The sequence below is a fragment of the Ranitomeya imitator genome, chromosome 5 (assembly GCF_032444005.1).
Source record: "Ranitomeya imitator isolate aRanImi1 chromosome 5, aRanImi1.pri, whole genome shotgun sequence".
NCBI classification, from domain to species: domain Eukaryota; kingdom Metazoa; phylum Chordata; class Amphibia; order Anura; family Dendrobatidae; genus Ranitomeya; species Ranitomeya imitator.
The window spans coordinates 402,983,717-403,005,365 of record NC_091286.1 but is presented as its reverse complement, the minus strand read 5'-3'; the positions used below and the strand labels follow the sequence as shown (position 1 = coordinate 403,005,365).

General features: G+C 45.3%; 1 non-coding gene across 1 annotated transcript; it reads right to left on the bottom strand.

Annotated features, from left to right (window-relative positions):
* Positions 1–1,439: 1,439 nt before the first annotated feature.
* Positions 1,440–1,630, bottom strand: LOC138640237 (U2 spliceosomal RNA). The gene has a single exon (XR_011313739.1). It is a non-coding gene; the product is annotated as a U2 spliceosomal RNA (small nuclear RNA).
* Between the last annotated feature and the right edge of the window lie 20,019 nt (positions 1,631–21,649).

The window sequence follows — 21,649 nt, the reverse complement described above, 5'->3', positions numbered from 1 at the left end:
CCCTCTTTGTTCCAATGGGCACTACTTACTGAGTGCCAGGAGGAGGTGTGCGAGAGAGAAATTGAAAAAACAAACAAGAGAGCAGCTGTTTTCCCTTAGCTCTCCTGATGCCGGTAGACCCTGCTGCCTACTTATCACCATGCTGCCCGCCGCTGTTCCAGCAGCAGACTGAAGAGGACTGCCACCGCACTGCTTTTTATAGGCCAAGGGCCCATTTGGACACGTGAGGGTTCCAAGCCCATTGTGGCACGCAAGGGTTCCGGAGCATGGCCGAGGGCCCATTGTGACACGTGAGGGTTCCGGAGCATGGCCAAGGGCCCATTGTGACACGTGAGGGTTTCAAGCCCATTGTGACACGCGAGGGTTCCGGAGCATGGCCGAGGGCCCATTGTGACACGTGAGGGTTCTGGAGCATGGCCAAGGGCCCATTGTGACACGTGAGGGTTCCAAGCACATTGAGACACGCGAGGGTTCCGGAGCATGGCCAAGGGCCCATTGTGACACGTGAGGGTTCCGGAGCATGGCCAAGGGCCCATTGTGACACGTGAGGGTTCCAAGCCCATTGTGACCCACGAGGGTTCCGGAGCATGGCCAAGGGCCTATTTTGACACGTGAGGGTTCCGGAGCATGGCCCAGGGCCCATTGTGACACGTGAGGGTTCCAAGCCCATTGTGACACGCGAGGGTTCCGGAGCATGGCCAAGGGCCCATTGTGACACGTGAGGGTTCCAGAGCATGGCCAAGGGCCCATTATGACATGTGAGGGTTCTGGAGCATGGCCAAGGGCCCATTATGACATGTGAGGGTTCTGGAGCATGGCCAAGGGCCCATTGTGACACGTGAGGGTTCCGCGTGCAGATTCTATCTAATGCAGGCAGCGCACCTGGTTGCCAGAAAGCATTAGAATACTCACACAGGTGGAGATAGGCAGCGTATTCAAGATCAGCACAGAGACAATGTTTCATTTCTTTTAATACATATACACCAAATGTAAAAGTCAGTGGTCCCCAAGAGGGAGACAATGTTTTACAAAAGAAATCATGCTGTCACAAACGTGGTATGTATGGCAGAACTACTTCTGGGTTACTTAAATTAAAACACTAAGTACTGATAGCAAGGGGCCTAACTTTGCAGATGATATATTTGCAACACTGTAACAAAGGCCAAATACGTGTCCACATCTTCACACACCGGTTACAACCAGTAAAGAGAGATTGATTGATTGATTGATAGATTTCATGTTGAATGCAATACAATGCTTGACATGCATAGGTGCAAACAATGCGCGCGCAAAATGTTGCAATTGGTCAAGTTAAATCTAGCAAAATGCATTTGGCATCTGAAATGTGTAACTTTGACCCTAAAAAGAATTCACATAATGGGTTAAAACACAATGTGTGCTGATTTCAATTCAATCTGTATTTGGAAGCCGGATCAGAGAAGGAGTGCACTGTTCCCGGAGACACCACAATAACGGGTCAATGCCTGGAGTGAACAGAGCAAGCTCTTTTTCCATCTCCCTGTCCTGAAAATCCATTTACTATATAGTCTCCAATTAGGAGACGTATCAGATATTAAACTGATAAGAATGGATACTACAATTGATCTTGGTCGGCGGCGAAGACGACGATCAATCATAGCCAAAAGGCGATAACCAGAAATGGTTTTATACTTGTGCCGCCCCGAGGCCTGACACTGATCCTTCATCCTAGCCAGAAGGCCAAGAAGCCATAACCAGAAATCGTCTTGCACTTGTGTCGCACCAAGGCCTAACACTGATACCCTTTTTGCGAAACCCGACTATCTCAAAAGTCGAGTCGAGTGGAATCGGCCGATTATCGCGAAAAGTCGGGGATCGACCGAAACACGAATCCCGATGCAAGTCAATGAGGAAGCATATCCGGCAGTGAGTGGAGGCCAGGAAAACACCTACAGTGCCCATTTTAATGGCAAAAACATCCATTCTTGTTACTGAAGCTTGTCAATCTTAATTTACCTTATAATAATAGTAAGGCATTGGAAATTGGGGGTCATTTGGCTAAAGTTGTGGGGGGTAGGGCTGGTTCAAGTATTTAGTGGGCCCAGGAAATCTGGACCGCCTCACGGCAGTGGAGCAGGGAGAGGTAAGTATTTAAACTTTGCAAGTGCTGTGATCCTGAGCAAGCAGGGGGGGCCCACTCGTTGGCATTGGCACTGGCACAGGGCCCCTCAAAGTACGGCGGTGTGTTTGCACGGCGGGGGCGCCTCCCACCGGCAGCGACACTTTTGTGTACTATGAGGGGCCCTGTGCCAGTGATGTTGCCAACGAGTATCCCCCCCACACCTGATGAAGGAACCTGCACTTTCATCTGCACCTTCCTCTTTGTCCCCGTGTAAGGTGGTATGGTATGCGGGAAGGGGAACCTGACTTTCAGCAGGGTCACATTCTGGCTGTGTAGCGTGCACGGGGAATGTAGTGTTCTGGGTCAATGTACCAGCAGACTCATCTATCAATGGCTGGGCAATGGGCAGGATGAGGAGGAAACACAGATATAGGCCCAAATAATAAAGTGGGCTAAATGCAGTTCAAAATTGGTAACAGGACTAACCAGGGGGCATTGCTTTGTTCAGTGGAGTACAACTGTAATGAGAGGCTGACACAGTGAGTAGGCCCAAATCAGTAAGTAGGCTAAATGCAGTTCAAAATTGGTAACAGAAGTAAACAGGCAGCACTGGTTTGTTCAGTGGAGGAGAACATGAAGGAGCGGCAGACACCGTTAGTAGGGCCAACAAAACAAGTAGGCCAAATGCAGTGTTATATTAAAAACAATTTCACAAGAGCCTGAAGATAGAAGCTAGGGAGAGGCAACCTGGAGAACACCTTGGAGCGGCAGACACCGTCTCTACAACCCAGACCCAACTTGTAGGCCTAATGCAGTGTTGTATCAACAACTACTTAACGAGAGCTTCAAGCTAGAATTTAGGGAGATGCAACCTGGAGAACATCTTGGAGCGGCAGACACCGTCTCTACAACCCAGACCCAACTTGTAGGGCTAATGCAGTGTTGTTTCAACAACTACTTAACGAGAGCCTGAAAATGGAATTTCAGGACAGGAAACCAGGAGAACAGCACGGAGCGGCAGACACTGGTAGTAGGCTCCTACCCAAGTACTAGCCCCACTGCAGTTTGATTAAAAAACTATTTAACAAGAGCCTGAAGATCAAAGCTCAGGAAAGACAACCAGGAGAACACCTTGGAGCGGCAGACACTCGTAGTAGGCCCCAACCCAAGTACTAGCCCCACTGCAGTTTGATTAAAAAACTATTTAACGAGAGCCTGAAGATTGAAGCTCAGAAAATGCAACCAGAAGAACACTTTGGAGCGGCAGACACTGGTAGTAGGCCCCAACCCAAGTACTAGCCCCACTGCAGTTTGATTAAAAAACTATTTAACGAGAGCCTGAAGATTGAAGCTCAGGAAAGGCAACCAGGAGAACACCTTGGAGCGGCAGACACTGGTAGTAGGCCCCAACCCAAGTACTAGCCCCACTGCAGTTTGATTAAAAAACTATTTAACAAGAGCCTGAAGATTGAAGCTCAGGAAAGACAACCAGGAGAACACCTTGGAGCGGCAGACACTCGTAGTAGGCCCCAACCCAAGTACTAGCCCCACTGCAGTTTGATTAAAAAACTATTTAACAAGAGCCTGAAGATTGAAGCTCAGGAAAGGCAACCAGGAGAACACCTTGGAGCGGCAGACACTGGTAGTAGGCCCCAACCCAAGTACTAGCCCCACTGCAGTTTGATTAAAAAACTATTTAACGAGAGCCTGAAGATTGAAGCTCAGGAAAGGCAACCAGGAGAACACCTTGGAGCGGCAGACACTGGTAGTAGGCCCCAACCCAAGTACTAGCCCCACTGCAGTTTGATTAAAAAACTATTTAACAAGAGCCTGAAGATTGAAGCTCAGGAAAGACAACCAGGAGAACACCTTGGAGCGGCAGACACTCGTAGTAGGCCCCAACCCAAGTACTAGCCCCACTGCAGTTTGATTAAAAAACTATTTAACAAGAGCCTGAAGATTGAAGCTCAGGAAAGGCAACCAGGAGAACACCTTGGAGCGGCAGACACTGGTAGTAGGCCCCAACCCAAGTACTAGCCCCACTGCAGTTTGATTAAAAAACAATTTAACAAGAGCCTGCAAATTGAAGCTCAGGAAAGGCAACCAGGAGAACACCTTGGAGCGGCAGACACTGGTAGTAGGCCCCAACCCAAGTACTAGCCCCACTGCAGTTTGATTAAAAAACTATTTAATAAGAGCCTGAAGATTGAAGCTCAGGAAAGGCAACCAGGAGAACATCTTGGAGCGGCAGACACTCGTAGTAGGCCCCAACCCAAGTACTAGCCCCACTGCAGTTTGATTAAAAAACAATTTAACGAGAGCCTGCAAATTGAAGCTCAGGAAAGGCAACCAGGAGAACACCTTGGAGCGGCAGACACTGGTAGTAGGCCCCAACCCAAGTACTAGCCCCACTGCAGTTTGATTAAAAAACTATTTAACGAGAGCCTGAAGATTGAAGCTCAGGAAAGGCAACCAGGAGAACACCTTGGAGCGGCAGACACTGGTAGTAGGACCCAACCCAAGTACTAGCCCCACTGCAGTTTGATTAAAAAACTATTTAACGAGAGCCTGAAGATTGAAGCTCAGGAAAGGCAACCAGGAGAACACCTTGGATCGGCAGACACTCGTAGTAGGCCCCAACCCAAGTACTAGCCCCACTGCAGTTTGATTAAAAAACAATTTAACGAGAGCCTGCAAATTGAAGCTCAGGAAAGGCAACCAGGAGAACATCTTGGAGCGGCAGACACTGGTAGTAGGCCCCAACCCAAGTACTAGCCCCACTGTAGTTTGATTAAAAAACTATTTAACAAGAGCCTGAAGATCGAAGCTCAGGAAAGACAACCAGGAGAACACCTTGGAGCGGCAGACACTCGTAGTAGGCCCCAACCCAAGTACTAGCCCCACTGTAGTTTGATTAAAAAACTATTTAACGAGAGCCTGAAGATTGAAGCTCAGGAAAGGCAACCAGGAGAACACCTTGGGGCGGCAGATACTCGTAGTAGGCCCCAACCCAAGTACTAGCCCCACTGCAGTTTGATTAAAAAACTATTTTTTTTTTTTCCAATAATGCTTTTATTAAACTTTTTTGACAATACAGATATAAAATTTAGATAAAACACACACAAAAAAAAAAAAAAAGGGGAATACAATTTGCACATTCTTGTATCAATCAGTAAGTAAATAAAATAATTTGCCTAAACATAACAAAGAAATAAAAATAAAAAAAAAAAATAAAAAAAAAAAAAAAGGGGGGGGGGGGGAGGGGGAGAAGAACACATGAGGGAAATGAAGGAAGGGGGAAGGGGGAAGAGCACACGGCTTCCACTCCTACATCCTCAGGTTTATATGTCTCAATCCGCGAATCATCCTCACAGAGGCGGACGACCTGCTATTGTTTGTTCCAAGAACCAAGTAGTCATCTCAAAACAATCTCTGATTCCTTGCTTAGTGTGAGCCGGAAGAATCGCTATAAATGGTTCCCATGTGTCAAAGAATGTCTGAGTCCTTCTCTCTTTCTGGAGGGAAGCCTCTATCCAGTCCATTCTAAACAAAAAAGCAAGTTTCTCTAGGAAAAGTCGCAATGTGGGCACTTTAGGCGCCAACCAGTTTTGCAGAACTGTTTTACGAGCTGCAGCTGAGATAATAAAAAGGAATTTTTTACCATGATATGGTATATGGACATCACTATCTGTAATATGACCAAAGAGAGCCCAGGCTGAAGTAAGTGTGATGTTATATGAGGTGTGCGTCAACACGAAGGTATGTATACGCTGCCAGAACAATTGAATTTGTGGACAAGCCCAAAAGCAGTGATAGTGGTCCGCTTCAAATTCCCCACATCTAGAACAGGCCGGGCTCGCCAGATTCCCCATCAGATAACTACGTTTTGGTGAAACATAGGTTTTGTGCAGGATCTGTAACGCCATTTCCCAATAAGAGACAGAAGGTATATATTTGAGTGCTTTCTGTAATGCCCGCAAGATAAAAGATGGTGTAAAGGAGACATCATCCACCTGCCATTTTGTAATTCCCACCCCTACGGCATCATACTGCATCAGAGGACGAAGGAATGTATAGTACCCCGAGACCAGACCCTTGTTCTGAGTGCATGTATTTAACTTGCTCAGTAACTCGTCCTGCCAGTCATTGTCGTTGAAAGCATGTATGACACTATGTGCGTAGCTTTGCAGCTGCATGTAGTGAAAAGGGTGTGCGCGTATATAGTCGAACAAAGTGCATGCCTGAGCAAATGAAATGACGGTTCTTGTCTGTGTGTCAACTATGTCCCTAATGGACTGTAAACCCCCTCTCTGCCATCTAGAGAAGATGGGGTGTGCCTTTCCATTCTGAAAACTAGGATTATTGGAAAATGATTGTGCAAGCGAAACACCACTGGACAAGTGTAGCCTCCTACGCACCACCACCCACGTCCTCCACATTGACATGAATAAGGGGTTATTTTCGTGGTCTGATGATAATGAGGGATAAGGGGAATGTAATAAGCTTACCAGAGACCCATTACCTATCAGAGATGATTCTACGGTAGTGGATGAATACGTGGATGTACCGTTCAGCCAGTCCCTAAGGATCCGCATATTGGCTGCCAGATTATATAATTTAACATCTGGGAAATTGATTCCCCCATTAGTCTTAGGCTGCTGGAGGATGTACAGTCCAATTCTAGGTCTCCTTCCCTGCCATATGAAATTGCGGAATAGTCTATTGATGTTGCGTTCTTAAAAAACTATTTAACAAGAACCTGAAGATCGAAGCTCAGGAAAGACAACCAGGAGAACACCTTGGAGCGGCAGACACTGGTAGTAGGCCCCAAACCAAGTACTAGCCCCACTGCAGTTTGATTAAAAAACTATTTAACAAGAGCCTGAAGATTGAAGCTCAGGAAAGGCAACCAGGAGAACACCTTGGAGCAGGCAGACACTGGTGGTAGGCCCCAACCCAAGTACTAGCCCCACTGCAGTTTGATTAAAAAACTATTTAACAAGAGCCTGAAGATCGAAGCTCAGGAAAGACAACCAGGAGAACACCTTGGAGCGGCAGACACTCGTAGTAGGCCCCAACCCAAGTACTAGCCCCACTGCAGTTTGATTAAAAAACTATTTAACGAGAGCCTGAAGATTGAAGCTCAGGAAAGGCAACCAGGAGAACACCTTGGAGCGGCAGACACTGGTAGTAGTGTTGTGAATTCTGCGGCAGAGCTCCCTCCTGTGGTCACAAGTGGTACTTCGGCTGATTCTCTCTGGGAGCTTCCGTTTGTGGAGGAAAGTGGTACTGCGGCTTCTGAGTTTCCTCCCTCAGGTGATCTGGTGAGGTCGTTAGGTGCTTCTCTACTTAACTCCACCTAATGCTTTGATCCATGCTTCCTGTCAATGTTCCACTGTTGGACTTGTTTTTCCCTGGATCATTCCTGTGGCCTGCTGCTCTGCATAGCTAAGTTCTTCTTTGCTATTTGTTTGCCATTTTTTCTGTCCAGCTTGTCTAATTGTTTTGCTGGAAGCTCTGGGACGCAGAGGGTGTACCTCCGTGCCGTTAGTTCGGTACGGAGGGTCTTTTTGCCCCCTTTGCGTGGTTTTCTTTAGGGTTTTGTGTAGACCGCAAAGTTATCTTTCCTATCCTCGCTCTGTTAAGAAAGTCGGGCCTCACTTTGCTGAATCTGTTTCATCCCTACGTTTGTCTTTTCATCTTAAAGGGAACCTGTCATCTGAATTTGGCGGGACTGGTTTTGGGTCATATGGGCGGAGTTTTCGGGTGTTTGATTCACCCTTTCCTTACCTGCTGGCTGCATGCTGGCTGCAATATTGGATTGAAGGTCATTCTCTGTCCTCCATAGTACACGCCTGCACAAGGCAAGATTGCTTTGCGCAGGCGTGTACTATGGAGGACAGAGAATGAACTTCAATCCAATATTGCAGCCAGCATGCAGTCAGCAGGTAAGGAAAGGGTGAATCAAACACCCAAAACCTCCGCCCATATGACCCAAAACCAGTCACGCCAAATTCAGGTGACAGAGTCCCTTTAAACTCACAGTCATTATATGTGGGGGGCTGCCTTTTCCTTTGGGGTATTTCTCTGAGGCAAGGTAGGCTTATTTTCTATCTTCAGGCTAGTTAGTTTCTCAGGCTGTGCCGAGTTGCATAGGCAGAGTTAGGCGCAATCCACGGCTGCCTCTAGTGTTGTTTGGAGAGGATTAGGGATTGCGGTCTGCAGAGTTCCCACGTCTCAGAGCTCGTTCTATTATTTTGGGTTATTGTCAGATCACTGTATGTGCTCTGACCGCTATGTCCATTGTGATTCTGAATTGCCTATCACAACATAGTAGGCCCCAACCCAAGTACTAGCCCCACTGTAATTTGATTAAAAAACCAGTTAACAAGAGCCTGAAGATCGAAACTCAGGAAAGACAACCAGGAGAACACCTTGGAGCGGCAGACACTCGTAGTAGGCTCCAAACCAAGTACTAGCCCCACTGCAGTTTGATTAAAAAACTATTTAACGAGAGTCTGAAAATTGAAGCTCAGGAAAGGCAACTAGGAGAACACCTTGCAGCGGAAGAATCAGTTTGTAGACCACAACGAAACTTGTGGCCCCAATGCAGTTTTATAATTCTGACAGGCTGAAAACCAGCCTTTTTTTTTTTTTGAGGAGAACAGCTGTATTAAGTGGCGCAGACAGACACTGCTAGTAGGCCTTACACCACAAAGTTGGCTCACTAGAGTTTGAAAAAAATTTACATGGGTACACGGTCGGCATTGGTGTACTCAGCGGAGGACAAATGGAAGGATGGACCGCAGACAGACTTAGTAGGCCTACAATAAAAGAAAGTAGGCTCTATGCACTTTTAAATAGGTTCCAGGGGTACACAGGCAGCATTGGTGTGGTCAGCGGAGGACTATTGGAAGGAGGGACCGCAGACAGACTTAGTAGGCCTAAAATAAAAAAAAAATAGGCTCAATGCAGTTCGAATTATCTTGCAGGGGTACACAGGCAGCATTGGGGTGGTCAGCGGAGGACAATTGGAAGGAGGGACCGCAGACAGACTTAGTAGGCCTAAAATAAAAAAATTAGGCTCAATGCAGTTCGAATTATCTTGCAGGGGTACACAGGCAGCATTGGTGTGGTCAGCAGAGGACGATTGGAAGGAGTGTCTGACACAGTTAGTACTCCCAAAAAATAAATAGATGTTAATGTCTCGCAAAACAACAAAACCAAAAAACAAAAGGGTGGCATACTTAGGTACAGGGGTGGGTTCCTGTGCTGAGTTTCAGACATAGTAATTTGGCGCCGCTAAGTATTTACTGGTGTCAATATAGGACACTGACCTTGACTATTTTAACTAGCATCATACATGTCAACAAATTGGTATTGTCAGTGCCAGGCATTGAAGGATGTCAGCGCATAGACTAAACATTGGTGGAGCTGTGAGAAATAATTTTGCAAATGGTTGAGCACTGTTTGAGCTGGGGGGGAAACTCTCTTGTGGCCGGCGGTACAGGCCCAGGGCCCCTCATGTTACAATGGTGTGTCTGACTTGGGTGCGCGCCACCACCGCCAGAGACACTTTATTGTACTATGAGGGACCCAGTGGCAGTGCCGTCGACCAAAAGCGGGCACACCCACCTCTACAGACAAACGGCACTCTCACGAGTGCTTGCGCCAAGTGGCGAGACCACGGCCCCGTGGGGGGAGTTTGCCCATTTAGGGAGGTGTAAACCTGTTGTATGCTGGACAAACAGCTGCTGCAGATTAAGAGATTGGAACAGTCAGTAAGACCAGTCCACAAGCAGGACCTTTTTTATAGGAAAGCTAGGTGTCTGCCGGGAAAGGTGGGGCAAAATAATTCGAAATCCATGAGTGGTTCATTTTAATGAAGGTTAGATCATCAACATTTTGGGTAGCCAGACGAGTCCTTTTTTTGGTCAATATTGAACCAGCAGCACTGAATACTCTTTCTGATAGCACACTAGGCTGCTGGGCAAGCAAGCTCCTGCAATGCATAGTCTGCCAATTCAGGCCAGGTGTCTATTTTGGATGCCCAGCAATCAAATGGGAATGACGGTTTATGGAGAACATCGATAAGGGATGAAAAATAGTTAGTAACCATACTGGACAAATGTTGTCTCCTGTCACTTTGAATTATTACATAGTAACATAGTAACATAGTTAGTAAGGCCGAAAAAAGACATTTGTCCATCCAGTTCAGCCTATATTCCATCATAATAAATCCCCAGATCTACGTCCTTCTACAGAACCTAATTGTATGATACAATATTGTTCTGCTCCAGGAAGACATCCAGGCCTCTCTTGAACCCCTCGACTGAGTTCGCCATCACCACCTCCTCAGGCAAGCAATTCCAGATTCTCACTGCCCTAACAGTAAAGAATCCTCTTCTATGTTGGTGGAAAAACCTTCTCTCCTCCAGACGCAAAGAATGCCCCCTTGTGCCCGTCACCTTCCTTGGTATAAACAGATCCTCAGCGAGATATTTGTATTGTCCCCTTATATACTTATGCATGGTTATTAGATCGCCCCTCAGTCGTCTTTTTTCTAGACTAAATAATCCTAATTTCGCTAATCTATCTGGGTATTGTAGTTCTCCCATCCCCTTTATTAATTTTGTTGCCCTCCTTTGTACTCTCTCTAGTTCCATTATATCCTTCCTGAGCACCGGTGCCCAAAACTGGACACAGTACTCCATGTGCGGTCTAACTAGGGATTTGTACAGAGGCAGTATAATGCTCTCATCATGTGTATCCAGACCTCTTTTAATGCACCCCATGATCCTGTTTGCCTTGGCAGCTGCTGCCTGGCACTGGCTGCTCCAGGTAAGTTTATCATTAACTAGGATCCCCAAGTCCTTCTCCCTGTCAGATTTACCCAGTGGTTTCCCGTTCAGTGTGTAATGGTGATATTGATTCCCTCTTCCCATGTGTATAACCTTACATTTATCATTGTTAAACCTCATCTGCCACCTTTCAGCCCAAGTTTCCAACTTATCCAGATCCATCTGTAGCAGAATACTATCTTCTCTTGTATTAACTGCTTTACATAGTTTTGTATCATCTGCAAATATCGATATTTTACTGTGTAAACCTTCTACCAGATCATTAATGAATATGTTGAAGAGAACAGGTCCCAATACCGACCCCTGCGGTACCCCACTGGTCACAGCGACCCAGTTAGAGACTATACCATTTATAACCACCCTCTGCTTTCTATCACTAAGCCAGTTACTAACCCATTTACACACATTTTCCCCCAGACCAAGCATTCTCATTTTGTGTACCAACCTCTTGTGCGGCACGGTATCAAACGCTTTGGAAAAATCGAGATATACCACGTCCAATGACTCACCGTGGTCCAGCCTATAGCTTACCTCTTCATAAAAACTGATTAGATTGGTTTGACAGGAGCGATTTCTCATAAACCCATGCTGATATGGAGTTAAACAGTTATTCTCATTGAGATAATCCAGAATAACATCCCTCAGAAACCCTTCAAATATTTTACCAACAATAGAGGTTAGACTTACTGGCCTATAATTTCCAGGTTCACTTTTAGAGCCCTTTTTGAATATTGGCACCACATTTGCTATGCGCCAGTCCTGCGGAACAGACCCTGTCGCTATAGAGTCACTAAAAATAAGAAATAATGGTTTATCTATTACATTACTTAGTTCTCTTAGTACTCGTGGGTGTATGCCATCCGGACCCGGAGATTTATCTATTTTAATCTTATTTAGCCGATTTCGCACCTCTTCTTGAGTTAGATTGGTGACCCTTAATATAGGGTTTTCATTGTTTCTTGGGATTTCACCTAGCATTTCATTTTCCACCGTGAATACCGTGGAGAAGAAGGTGTTTAATATGTTAGCTTTTTCCTCGTCATCTACAACCATTCTTTCCTCACTATTTTTTAAGGGGCCTACATTTTCAGTTTTTATTCTTTTACTATTGATATAGTTGAAGAACAGTTTGGGATTAGTTTTACTCTCCTTAGCAATGTGCTTCTCTGTTTCCTTTTTGGCAGCTTTAATTAGTTTTTTAGATAAAGTATTTTTCTCCCTATAGTTTTTTAGAGCTTCAATGGTGCCATCCTGCTTTAGTAGTGCAAATGCTTTCTTTTTACTGTTAATTGCCTGTCTTACTTCTTTGTTTAGCCACATTGGGTTTTTCCTATTTCTAGTCCTTTTATTCCCACAAGGTATAAACCGCTTACACTGCCTATTTAGGATGTTCTTAAACATTTCCCATTTATTATCTGTATTCTTATTTCTGAGGATATTGTCCCAGTCTACCAGATTAAGGGCATCTCTAAGCTGGTCAAACTTTGCCTTCCTAAAGTTCAATGTTTTTGTGACTCCCTGACAAGTCCCCCTAGTGAAAGACAGGTGAAACTGCACAATATTGTGGTCGCTATTTCCTAAATGCCCAACCACCTGCAGATTTGTTATTCTGTCAGGTCTATTAGATAGTATTAGGTCTAAAAGTGCTGCTCCTCTGGTTGGATTCTGCACCAATTGTGAAAGATAATTTTTCTTGGTTATTAGCAGAAACCTGTTGCCTTTATGGGTTTCACAGGTTTCTGTTTCCCAGTTAATATCCGGGTAGTTAAAGTCCCCCATAACCAGGACCTCATTATGGGTTGCAGCTTCATCTATCTGCTTTAGAAGTAGACTTTCCATGGTTTCTGTTATATTTGGGGGTTTGTAACAGACCCCAATGAGAATTTTGTTACCATTTTTCCCTCCATGAATTTCAACCCATATGGACTCGACATCCTCATTCCCTTCGCTAATATCCTCCCTTAAAGTGGACTTTAGACAAGACTTTACATAGAGACAAACCCCTCCTCCTCTCCGATTTTTACGATCGTTTCTAAACAGACTGTAACCCTGTAAGTTAACTGCCCAGTCATAGCTTTCATCTAACCATGTCTCGGTTATTCCCACTATGTCAAAGTTACCTGTAGATATTTCTGCTTCTAGTTCTTCCATCTTGTTTGTCAGGCTTCTGGCGTTTGCGAGCATGCAGTTTAGAGGATTTTGTTTTGTTCCAATCTCCTCACTGTGGATTGTTTTAGAAATGTTCTTACCTCCCTTCTGAGTATGTTTTCCTGGGTCGTCTTTGTTCGAGTCTAATGTTTTTCTTCCCGTCCCCTCTTCTATTGATGCTGCAGTACCTGTCCTGTCTGCGGTCATTGCGAAATCACTCCACCACCTGGTCAGAAAACCCCTCTGTCCAACGCCACTTCTGATTTGTGCACCTCTAACACCTCTGCCCTGTTGCCCCCAGCACCTCGTGTGAGAACCATCACCGGCGCTGTGTGCTGGGAATGCCTGAATCAAACGGTCTACAAGACTTGCTTGTTCGGTTGCTAATATTTGTTCGAGGTTCTCATGTGGCATGATATTTTGCAATTTGCCTTTATAGCGAGGATCAAGGAGGCAGGCCAACCAGTAATCGTCATCGGTCATCATTTAAATAATGCGTGGGTCCCTTTTGAGGATACGTAAGACATAATCCGCCATGTGGGCCAAAGTTCCAGTTGTCAAATCTGCGGTTGTGCTGGGTTGAGGGGCAGTTTCAGGCAAATCTACATCACTTGTCTCCCTCAAAAAACCTGAACCCGGCCTTGCAACGCCAACAGTTTCTATTGGCCCCAGAGAAGGTTCCTCATTCAAAAAATACTCATCCCCATCATCCTCCTCGTCCTCCTCCTCTTCGCCCGCTATCTCGTCCTGTAGACTGCCCTGACCAGACAATGGCTGACTGTCATCAAGGCTTTCCTCTTCCTCGGCTGCAGACGCCTGCTCCTTTATGTGCGTCAAACTTTGCATCAGCAGACGCATTAGGGGGATGCTCATGCTTATTATGGCGTTGTCTGCACTAACCAGCCATGTGCATTCCTCAAAACACTGAAGGACTTGACACAGGTCTTGTACCTTCGACCACTGCACACCTGACAACTCCATGTCTGCCATCCAACTGCCTGCCCGTGTATGTGTATCCTCCCACAAATACATAACAGCACGCCTCTGTTCGCACAGTCTCTGAAGCATGTGCAGTGTGGAGTTCCACCTTGTTGCAACGTCGATGATTAGCCGATGCTGGGGAAGGTTCAAAGACCGCTGATGGTTCTGCATACGGTTGGAGTGTACGGGCGAACGGTGGATATGCGCGCAAAGTCTGCGCACTTTGAGGAGCAGGTCGGGTAACCCCGGATAACTTTTCAGGAAGCACTGCACCACCAGGTTTAAGGTGTGAGCCAGGCAAGGAATGTGTTTCAGTTGTGAAAGGGCTATGGCAGCCATAAAATTCCTTCCGTTATCACTCACTACCTTGCCTGCCTCAAGATGTACAGTGCCCAGCCATGACTGAGTTTCATTCTGCAAGAACTCGGACAGAACTTCCGCGGTGTGTCTGTTGTCGCCCAAACACTTCATTGCCAATACAGCCTGCTGACGCTTGCCACTAGCTGTCCCATAATAAGAGAAGCAATAGTGTGCACAAATCACACCATATATATACCCTCTGGCTCAAGACAGGATCAGCTGTGGAGGATATCCACTACTAAAACATAACTTTTAATATAAATGCTAAAAAATGCACATCCAACAGGACACAAACGAAACAAAAATACACATAAAGTGCTCAGGTGAACCAGTGCTCAATATAAAAAATATGGTTTGATCTCACCCAAGCTGCCGGACACTGTATGCTTCCGTACGACACAGTAAAGGTCCAATTAGAGGAGTAGAGGCAGGGCTAAAGTAATATGTCTATCCTGTAACCCCTATGTAACTCCTGTCCTAACAAGGACAGGCCCCAAATGGACCTTGCACTAAGAGACCAGCCCACCCAATGCGTGTAAAGACAAAGTCCCAAAAGCCTCTTGACATGTAGTATCTTCCTCCCTACGCGTTTCAACTCCGGTCGTGGAGAATCATCAGGCGAGTCATATGGAAAGAAGTGCCAACTTCTTTTTCCTAACGAGAGTCTCATGTAGGGTGAGCTGGACTGGAGAGCTGCAGATCGGGGAACTAGCGGGGGTGCCGGTGGACATGGCAGACTGAGAGACGGTTGGAGATGGTATTCTTGCTGGTGCCCTACATGCTGTGTTTCCTACCACGAACCTGGTGATTCCCTGGCTGCTTTGGCCTGGCGACGAAACATGCACATTTGCTGCAGGTGGTGCGGGAAATGGTGGGCTTACAGTCAGGGAAGGGATGTAGTGTTGCTGACTAGCTTCATTGGCCGAGGGTGCTACAACCTTAAGGGACGTTTGGTAGTTAGTCCAGGCTTGCAAATGCATAGTGGTTAAATGTCTACGCATGCAACTTGTATTTAGACTTTTAAGATTCTGACCTCTGCTTAAGGTAGTTGAACATTTTTGACAGATGACTTTGCGCTGATCATTTGGATGTTGTTTAAAAAAATGCCAGACTGCACTCTTTCTACTATCGGATACCTTTTCAGGCATTGCAGACTGAGCTTCTTTAACCGGATGGCCACGTTGTCCTACAACTGGTTTTGGTTTTGCCACGCGTTTTTGGCCAGATACGGGCCCGGCAGATGGAACCTGTTGCGATGTTGATTCCTGCTGCGGCTCCTCCTCCTCCGCTTCAGAGCTACTGCCACCTGCACCCTGTTCCCCCAATGGCTGCCAATCGGGGTCAACAACTGGGTCATCTATGACCTCCTCTTCTATCTCGTGTGCAACTTTGTCTGTGTCACCGTGTAAGTCGGTGATATAGCGTTCGTGACGGGGCACCATAGTCTCATCAGGGTTTGATTCTGGATCAGTACACTCCGAGGGCAATGTTCTGGTCTAAGTGAAAGGGACAGCATAGTAATCTGGCTGTGGCTGTGCATCTGTGCACTCCATGTCCGATTCAACTTGTATTGGGCATGGCCTGTTAACTATTTCACTTTCTAACCCAGGAACGGTATGTGTAAAGAGCTCCATGGAGTAACCCGTTGTGTCGCCTGACGCATCCTTCTCTGTTGTTCTTGGTGAAGAAGACAAGGAAGCGACTTGTCCCTGAGCGTGAACATCCACTAACGACGCGCTGCTTTTACATTTAGCAGCTTCAGAAGAGGAGGCGAATGAGCTAGAGGCTGAGTCAGCAAGGAAAGCCAAAACTTGTTCTTGCTGCTCCGGCTTTAAAAGCGGTTTTCCTACTCCCAGAAAAGGGAGCGTTCGAGGCCTTGTGTAGCCTGACGATGAACCTGGCTCAACAAATCGAGACTTAGGTGCTATATTGCTTTTCCCACGACCACCTGATGCTCCACCACCACTACCATCATTACCAGCTGGCAATGACCGCCCACGTCCACGACCTCTTCCACCAGACTTCCTCATTGTTTTAAAAACGTAACCAAACTAACGGTATTTGTTACTGTAAAACCAGTTACAAGGTGAACTCAAACTTCTGTTGGATTTATATATCCCTTTATAGGTAGGTGAGACTGCAGGGAAAATCAGGCCCAATATATAACAGTACACAGCTTCAGTGGCAGACAGATATGCCACTAACAGGACTGACGCTGATGCAGACACTATAAATTAAAATCTCCCCCTTTTTATTTTTTCTGGGAGAATATTGAACAAATGTGGCCCACTCTTATACAGTATATGTTCTGTGGCACACAATTTGAGACAGGTGGCACACACAGCAGTGGCACCGAAGCAGAAATGCCAATCTTAATCTCCCACTATTTTTTTTTTCAGGGAGAATTTAAAAGAAATCTGGCCCAGTGTTACACACTAGGTTTAATGTGGCACACAATTTGAGACAGGTGGCACACACAGCACTGGCACCAAAGCAGAAATGCCAATCTTAATCCCCCACTGTTTTTTTTTTATTTATGGGATAATTGGCAAGAAATCAGGCCCACTGTTAGACTGTATGTTTTCTGTGCCAGAAAATGAGACACAGATGCCACACACAGGACTGCCACTGATGCAGATTTGCCAATTTTAATCTGCACCCTTTTTCTTTCTCTTCAGGGAGAGTTGTGAATAAATCTGGGCCACTGTATTAGGCTGGAGTCACACTCAGCGTAAGACAATACGGTCCGTATATTACGGCCGTAATACGCTGAAAAGTCCCCAAAATAGTGGTCCGTAGCTCCTCCGTAGGCAGGGTGTATCAGCGTATTTTGTGCATGGCATCCTCCGTATGTAATCCGTATGGCATCCGTACTGCGTGTTTATCTCGCAGGCTTGCAAACCCGACATACGGCTATACAAGGGATCCATGTGTAAAAGAAAAAAAAAATATATATATATATACAGTGGGGCAAAAAAGTATTTAGTCAGTCAGCAATAGTGCAAGTTCCACCACTTAAAAAGATGAGAGGCGTCTGTAATTTACATCATAGGTAGACCTCAACTATGGGAGACAAACTGAGAAAAAAAAATCCAGAAAATCACATTGTCTGTTTTTTTAACAATTTATTTGCATATTATGGTGGAAAATAAGTATTTGGTCAGAAACAAACAATCAAGATTTCTGGCTCTCACAGACCTGTAACTTCTTCTTTAAGAGTCTCCTCTTTCCTCCAGTCATTACCTGTAGTAATGGCACCTGTTTAAACTTGTTATCAGTATAAAAAGACACCTGTGCACACCCTCAAACAGTCTGACTCCAAACTCCACTATGGTGAAGACCAAAGAGCTGTCAAAGGACACCAGAAACAAAATTGTAGCCCTGCACCAGGGTGGGAAGACTGAATCTGCAATAGCCAACCAGCTTGGAGTGAAGAAATCAACAGTGGGAGCAATAATTAGAAAATGGAAGACATACAAGACCACTGATAATCTCCCTCGATCTGGGGCTCCATGCAAAATCCCACCCCGTGGGGTCAGAATGATCACAAGAACGGTGAGCAAAAGTCCCAGAACCACGCGGGGGGACCTAGTGAATGAACTGCAGAGAGCTGGGACCAATGTAACAAGGCCTACCATAAGTAACACACTACGCCACCATGGACTCAGATCCTGCAGTGCCAGACGTGTCCCACTGCTTAAGCCAGTACATGTCCGGGCCCGTCTGAAGTTTGCTAGAGAGCATTTGGATGATCCAGAGGAGTTTTGGGAGAATGTCCTATGGTCTGATGAAACCAAACTGGAACTGTTTGGTAGAAACACAACTTGTCGTGTTTGGAGGAAAAAGAATACTGAGTTGCATCCATCAAACACCATACCTACTGTAAAGCATGATGGTGGAAACATCATGCTTTGGGGCTGTTTCTCTGCAAAGGGGCCAGGACGACTGATCCGGGTACATGAAAGAATGAATGGGGCCATGTATCGTGAGATTTTGAGTGCAAACCTCCTTCCATCAGCAAGGGCATTGAAGATGAAACATGGCTGGGTCTTTCAACATGACAATGATCCAAAGCATACCGCCAGGGCAACGAAGGAGTGGCTTCGTAAGAAGCATTTCAAGGTCCTGGAGTGGCCTAGCCAGTCTCCAGATCTCAACCCTATAGAAAACCTTTGGAGGGAGTTGAAAGTCCGTGTTGCCAAGCGAAAAGCCAAAAACATCACTGCTCTAGAGGAGATCTGCATGGAGGAATGGGCCAACATACCAACAACAGTGTGTGGCAACCTTGTGAAGACTTACAGAAAACGTTTGACCTCTGTCATTGCCAACAAAGGATATATTACAAAGTGTTGAGATGAAATTTTGTTTCTGACCAAATACTTATTTTCCACCATAATATGCAAATAAATTGTTAAAAAAACCAGACAATGTGATTTTCTGGATTTTTTTTTCTCAGTTTGTCTCCCATAGTTGAGGTCTACCTATGATGTAAATTACAGACGCCTCTCATCTTTTTAAGTGGTGGAACTTGCACTATTGCTGACTGACTAAATACTTTTTTGCCCCACTGTATGTATATGTATATATATATATATATATATATATATATATATATATATATACATACACTGTCTATATATATATATATATATATATATGTATATACTGTATATATACAGTGGGGCAAAAAAGTATTTAGTCAGTCAGCAATAGTGCAAGTTCCACCACTTAAAAAGATGAGAGGCGTCTGTAATTTACATCATAGGTAGACCTCAACTATGGGAGACAAACTGAGAAAAAAAAATCCAGAAAATCACATTGTCTGTTTTTTTAACATTTTATTTGCATATTATGGTGGAAAATAAGTATTTGGTCAGAAACAAACAATCAAGATTTCTGGCTCTCACAGACCTGTAACTTCTTCTTTAAGAGTCTCCTCTTTCCTCCACTCATTACCTGTAGTAATGGCACCTGTTTAAACTTGTTATCAGTATAAAAAGACACCTGTGCACACCCTCAAACAGTCTGACTCCAAACTCCACTATGGTGAAGACCAAAGAGCTGTCAAAGGACACCAGAAACAAAATTGTAGCCCTGCACCAGGCTGGGAAGACTGAATCTGCAATAGCGAACCAGCTTGGAGTGAAGAAATCAACAGTGGGAGCAATAATTAGAAAATGGAAGACATACAAGACCACTGATAATCTCCCTCGATCTGGGGCTCCACGCAAAATCCCACCCCGTGGGGTCAGAATGATCACAAGAATGGTGAGCAAAAATCCCAGAACCACGCGGGGGGACCTAGTGAATGAACTGCAGAGAGCTGGGACCAATGTAACAAGGCCTACCATAAGTAACACACTACGCCACCATGGACTCAGATCCTGCAGTGCCAGACATGTCGCACTGCTTAAGCCAGTACATGACCGGGCCAATCTGAAGTTTGCTAGAGAGCATTTGGATGATCCAGAGGAGTTTTGGGAGAATGTCCTATGGTCTGATGAAACCAAACTGGAACTGTTTGGTAGAAACACAACTTGTCGTGTTTGGAGGAAAAAGAATACTGAGTTGCATCCATCAAACACCATACCTACTGTAAAGCATGGTGGTGGAAACATCATGCTTTGGGGCTGTTTATCTGCAAAGGGGCCAGGACGACTGATCCGGGTACATGAAAGAATGAATGGGGCCATGTATCGTGAGATTTTGAGTGCAAACCTCCTTCCATCTGCAAGGGCATTGAAGATGAAACGTGGCTGGGTCTTTCAACATGACAATGATCCAAAGCACACCGCCAGGGCAACGAAGGAGTGGCTTCGTAAGAAGCATTTCAAGGTCCTGGAGTGGCCTAGCCAGTCTCCAGATCTCAACCCTATAGAAAACCTTTGGAGGGAGTTTAAAGTCCGTGTTGCCAAGCGAAAAGCCAAAAACATCACTGCTCTAGAGGAGATCTGCATGGAGGAATGGGCCAACGTACCAACAACAGTGTGTGGCAACCTTGTGAAGACTTACAGAAAACGTTTGACCTCTGTCATTGCCAACAAAGGATATATTACAAAGTATTGAGATGAAATTTTGTTTCTGACCAAATACTTATTTTCCACCATAATATGCAAATAAAATGTTAAAAAAACAGACAATGTGATTTTCTGGATTTTTTTTTCTCAGTTTGTCTCCCATAGTTGAGGTCTACCTATGATGTAAATTACAGACGCCTCTCATCTTTTTAAGTGGTGGAACTTGCACTATTGCTGACTGACTAAATACTTTTTTGCCCCACTGTATATGTGTCAGTAGACACATATATGTATATATATTATTACTTCATACAGCGCTAGATAGCTTTAAAGCTGGTAATTCAATTGCCGGCTTTTTCTTTCTCCTTCCTAAACCCGACATGATATGAGACATGGTTTATATAAAGTAAACCGTCTCATATCACCTTTTTTTTTGCATATTCCACACTACTAATGTTAGTAGTGTGTATATGCAAAATTTGGCCGTTCTAGCTATTAAATTAAAGGGTTAAATGGCGGAAAAAATTGGCGTGGACTCCCGCGCAATTTTCTCCGCCAGAGTAGTAAAGCCAGTGACTGAGGGCAGATATTAATAGCCTGGAGAGGGTCCATGGTTATTGCCCCCCCCCCACCCCTGGCTGAAAACATCTGCCCCAAGCCACCCCAGAAAAGGCACATCTGGAAGACCCCTAAGGAACTCATCTAGATGTGTTGTGATAGCTTTGATCCCCCAAGTGTTTCACTACAGTTTGTAACGCAGAGCCGTGAAAATTAAAAAAAAAAATCTTTCCCCCCAAAATTATTTTTTAGCCCCCAGTTTTGTATTTTCCCGAGGGTAAGAGGAGAAATTCGACCCCAAAAGTTGTTGTCCAATTTGTCCTGAGTACGCTGATACCCCGTATGTTGGGGGAAACCACCGTTTGAGCGCATGGCAGAGCTCGGAAGGGAAGAAGCGCCATTTGGAATGCAGACTTAGATGGAATGGTCTGCATGCGTCACATTGCGTTTGCAGAACCCCTAATGTACCTAAACAGTAGAAACCCCCCACAAGTGACCCCATATTGGAAACTAGACCCCCCCAGGGAACTAATCTAGATGTGTTGTGAGAACTTTGAACCCCCAAGTGTTTCACTACAGTTTATAACGCAGAGCCGTGAAAATAAAAAATCTATTTTTTTCCC